The 5,430-nt window shown below is 29.8% G+C and overlaps 1 protein-coding gene across 2 annotated transcripts in view; it reads right to left on the bottom strand.

Moving 5' to 3' along the window:
* Positions 1-1,884: 1,884 nt before the first annotated feature.
* Positions 1,885-5,430, bottom strand: part of LOC115877302 (discoidin domain-containing receptor 2-like) — a 111,849-nt gene continuing 108,303 nt past the window's right edge. For both annotated transcript variants that reach the window (XM_030893436.1, XM_030893437.1), the window contains exon 8: positions 1,885-2,479. The gene's annotated coding sequence lies outside the window, so the exon portion shown is untranslated. The remainder of the gene's footprint in view (positions 2,480-5,430) is intronic.

The raw sequence follows: 5,430 nt of genomic DNA, 5'->3' as shown, positions 1-5,430 counted from the left end.
AGAGCATTTAAAAAATACTTTTACTATTGTACTGCTCTAATTTTTCTTCTTATTTTCTTCTTTTTTCTCTAACTTTATACAGGGTTGTTCATCACATACGACACGAAGTATTGTAGCTAAACGACTAGATTTTTACAAATTGTAAGTTTTGGATTCGTTGAAGGACTATTAGAGCTACAATTTAAAAATATTTTTACAAAATACAGAGTGTCCCAAATAAATAAAAAATAACAAAGTTGTATTTTTTTAAATGGAACACCCTATATATTATTACACGTTTAGTTTGTACGCTTAAAATAAAGGTAAATCTGATTAAGGTTTATTACACTTAAACCTTACCGTTTTTGAAATATTTTCAATTTTGTGAAATTGCAGAATAAATTTTAAGGCATCATTTCTCCGAGGGTATCAAAGTTTTTATTACTAAATATTTACTGAAGTTTATTTATTGATCAGTTATTGTGTTGCAATAATAAAAACTTTACTACCTTATACAGAGTGTCTAAAAATTAATTTTAAATAATTACTAGCTTTAAACGAATGAATATTTTAAGTTTTCTTGGTCTGTTACAGAGTTATATAACATATGTTTTTTAAATGTAACATCCTTTTTTATTTTATTGTTAGATTCTGCATAAAATTCTATAACTTTTTTGTATATAATGTTATATACAAAAAATTAATATTTTTTGAAATATTTTAATTTGTTTAAACAAATGTTAGATTTCAGTGTGATATAAAAAATTGTCAGTAATGTCATTATTTCTGAAGTTGGACTACTAAAATTTGGTGGGAGATTTTTATAGCGATGAATGGGTAAGATATATATAAAGATATTTTAGTTATTAGGTATTTTTAGATTTTAACAGAACATCAACGGTTTCTTGTAGACGTATATGTTTTTTAGAACATATGTTTAATGAGTGTTCTCGAATAGTTGAATTTAAATATTTTAAATAGTTTTTTTTCTTTATTCTTTGTATTTTTCTGCTTCCGACGACGGAAAGAGATAAACTTTCCGAAACGTTGAGCATTTTTTCTTTGTTAGGCAAATTTTTATTACTGTAAACATAACTTCTGACAAGCAGTGTCCGTTTAGGTTTAACGCCAGAAGTGTTTACAAATAATAACTATTTTATTTTGTAGATTTTTCTTGCAGTGCAGTGGCGAAATACCCATAAAGGATTTTTTTTGGAGAGATCAATCCGCCATATATGTGTAGGCATTTTTTATATTTTAGTTAGATGTTACAGGGTGTTCAAAATATTTTAATGAATTTAAACTACTTTAAATTTAAAAATCCTATAATATTATCTTCTTTTCTGATAGATTTACAAAACCCTTCAATTTTTATTAAGTATGTCATATACCTATTTTTAATACTTTGCGATTTATTCCAATTTTTTCTTCATATTTTTAATACAATTACGCTATAACATCATAGTTACCATGACAAAAAATAATAATTATCAAAGTTTGATATGTCTGTTTAATGCAGCATTTTTAAGTTAAAATTAAATAAACAAATTATAGATAGGGATGATCTAACAATAATTACTGTTATATGTTCCTAACAAGAAATCCGAATGAATATAAGTTTTCGGTAGTTTCATTACAATATTTTGACCCTATATAAAAGTTTATGTTTTTGTGCTGATATTCACAGAAAATAGAGAGTAAAGAATTCGATACAAAACTAAAGACATTACTAGTGTAATTCAGTAGGTAGAAAAAATCAAAAATAACATGCGTTCTGTCAATTCAACATAGCTACTTAATTTTTTAACCCCCAAAACTTGTTTAATTATCCCGCTCTTGGCTTTGAGAGCTCGAACAATAGGACTCTAATAGAAAGAAAAGGACTCAATTAAATAAAACAACATATTGTTCATAATCTAATATATTCATTTTCACCTTTATTACTATTTACAAGACAATACCAACTGGATATGTATGTACATATTGAATTAAGTCTTATATTAGTATTGTTAATGAACCATTAATTCCAGCTCATTTAAATATATTATATATTTACATCGATATTTATCTTAATAATACTTATATATACTGTAGTACCACGTTGGAAACAAGACCGATTTTTTTATTTTCGTTTATTACTATTATTACTATTTTGTAAGAAAGGGGATTGTCAATATTTTCAAGGTATTTTTAAAGCCAGAGCTAAAAGACGACACCACCCAGCAACAAATGTACTCGAAATAATTACTAAATAAATTAATATAACTAGAAAAATAAAAAAAAATGTACGAAATATGGTACATATTTCGAGTACATTGTTAACCGAAGATGTCTCAACCCTGTTCGAAGCAAACGGCAGTATAAAAAGAATCGTACGAGTTTTAGTACAAAAGTTTCTTAACCAGTCTAATACCACGACAATCTAGGGTAGGTAAAGCAGTACACATTTGGTAGAATCAGCCTTATGGGGAAGTCGATTGCGCCATCTAATGGGGTGTAGCTGAAAAGAAAAGAAAAAAGTCAATTAATTTGAGAATAAACATACTTGTTTCTATTATAAAATATTTTTATTGATCACCGTTTAATATTTGTTATCAATGAAAATATGGTGAGACGAAAAATGGGCATCTTAAAATTTTCATCCCCTTTAAAGTTCAATATATTTTATTCTCGTGGGCCGATTTACATTATTTTTTAGGCAACATGTAGGCGTTCGTTTTTCATTGCAATACATCTATTCTGTGCAGTGAAAGAATATACAGGGTTGTTCACCACTTACGACACGGAGTATTGTATTTATTTATTGTGTCTAAAAATTTATTGTGTCTAAAAATTTATTTTAAATAATTAGCTTTAAACGGCAATAACTTGTTTAATCTAAATGGAATACCCTGTATATTTTATGAGAATCAAATGCACAATTTAATAGTCTATCAAATTTTATTATATTATTTTTTGCCTATCTCTTCGAGTTTAGGTAAAAAAAGCATTTTCTTATAATTTAGACCTCATTTAACAATATACCCATGGAATATTGACATTTTAGATTATTTTTAAAGATGTAACAAATTTTTAAAGAGTACAAATGCTAATATTGTCGATATAGTTCGTTTATTTAATTAAAAAATAAAAATAACTGTTTAAATATTTGTTAAAGAGGACCAATTAACATGATTCCAGTACTCAAACTACATTAATTGACTGTTTGCGTAATAGTGTATTGCTTTATTAGGAGTAAAAATTATACTTTTTTTTTGACGATGCTGTATCTTTGAAGGACCATCGTAAAGCTATTCCGACGTTACAGGCAGGCACAAAAAGTACATTTTTACTCCGAATAGAACATACTCTTTTCTTAAAACATTACAAATAAGTTTTTAATCAATTTCAAACATTACTAATAATATTATATCAGTTTAATAATATATTTTTGTACTTTTGTACTTTAATAATATACAGGGTGTTCCATTTTAAATACAACTTTGATATTTTTTATTTGGGACACTGTATCTTATAAAAATATTTTTAAATTGTATCTCTAATTATCCTTCAACGAGCCCAAAACTTACAATATGTAAAAATCTAATCGTTTAGCTACAATACTCCGTAGTAGTGTCGTATGTGGTGAACAAATTTGTATAGGTTTGGTGCATTTCAGTTGATTTTAAAAATTTCGATCGCAGCGCTCGGTATGGCAGAAATCAGAAATTTTTGCTCTGTATTTCAGGTAGTTTCGATGATCGCAATGATATAATCTTAGTATAGAATCTTAGAAAGTATTTTAGTTTTTAATAGTGCAAAAAGCAACGCATCGCTTTGTTTTGTGACAATTTCAAATGTTAATAAAATTCACTTCTCACACCGATTTAATCAAAAGCAAAAAATTTTTTCAAATTAATATAATTAACTTAACTAACATTATTTCTACAACATTTTTTATACAAACTAAATTTATTTATTAATAAATCAACACTGTGTCAATATCTCAGATAAGGCGAATTAAAAATTATAAACAATCTTCACTAAAAATTAAAATAAACCTCTCTTTGACCTTTACAAAACTTCTAATAAAAAAATCTGTTTAAATCCCATTCATAAATCGTGTACAAACGAATTAAGCGGTGATAATGTGAGACGTATCACACAATAAACTGATAAATCTTCTGAAAGGAGCTTGTTGTGCGTGGAGAGGCGACTAATAATAGAAAAGAAACAAGGAAGACGGTCCTAAGCTTTTGAGAAATCATCGTACCAGCATCATTTTCAATTAACGGAATCTGTTTTAAATTACTATTGCTGTCAGAAAATTTCGATAACGCTAGACATATTGCAGAGTTTCTACTCAGTGCAGTACCGTACTTTCAATATAAAATGATTTTTTTTGAATATTCTAGTCATTGGAAATCATATTCACTGTGAAAGTGGTACCGTTTCTAAAAAAAGTGGTATTCTTTCTTTCTATTTTACAAAGGGGTACTAAATGCATACATACTGCCATTACTCGCCGATGAGTATTCGACACGCCTCAGCAGATGGTCACGCAAGGCGTTTTCTTTCATGAGCTTTTCTGTGACTGAAAAGCCCGATACATGATGTTATTTGCCTACCGCACTCCGGACATTCAAAAATCTCATTGCTTTGTTGCCTCTTTACTTTTTGGTTGTCGCTGTTAACTGAGTTTATAATTCTTCTCCATTGAGCTCTATTGTGAACTGCTTCTTCCCACTCATTCTGCATGTTAATCCGCTTTAAGTTTTCGTGGAAAATGGAAAATGTCCTTGTACCTTTTGAGTTGTCCACCCGGCCTCCTCTTACCGTCTACAAGCTCACCGTAAAGCAGATATTTTGGTATGCGGTTTTCTTGCATTCTGCATACGTGACCAGCCCATCTTAAGCGGGATTTTGTAACCATGACTTTAAAACTCTCGCAGTTAGCTTTGTCAAGGACCGATACGTTTGGGACATGAAGGAATCACCGGATTCTTAAGAGATGTCTAAGGTATCTCTGTTGCAACTTGTTTAATGCGTTCATGTGTTGGCGGTACGGCACCCAGGTTTCGCTCCCATATAACATGGTGGGGATTATAATTGCTCGGTACACTGCAAGTTTCGTTTTTGTACTCAAGTCATGATTGTAGAAAACCCTGTCTTTTAATTTCCAGAATGCTCTTGAGGCGCTGATAATCCTGTGCTGAATTTCAGAGTCAAATCAAACTGCCGAGGTAATTAAATTCCGCTACATATTCCAATAGTTCTTCTCCTATTTTTATAGCATTGTTATGATCTTCCGGGGGAGTGCACGTGGTTTTGGTTTTATCGATGTTTAGCTTAAGGCCCAAAGCCTCATATGTGTCTGAGCAACAGAAGTCAACTTGTGAGGGTGGATACCACGTTGTCTTCTAACAAGCCAATAGAATGTGGAGTACCACAAGGCTCAGTACTAGGCCTTAT

The sequence above is a fragment of the Sitophilus oryzae genome, unplaced genomic scaffold (genome assembly GCF_002938485.1).
Source record: "Sitophilus oryzae breed Bouriz unplaced genomic scaffold, Soryzae_2.0 scaffold_1443_pilon_pilon, whole genome shotgun sequence".
Classification (NCBI taxonomy): Eukaryota; Metazoa; Arthropoda; class Insecta; order Coleoptera; family Curculionidae; genus Sitophilus; species Sitophilus oryzae.
The sequence above is the reverse complement of the archived record's forward strand: the minus strand, read 5'-3'. Positions and strand labels throughout refer to the sequence as shown.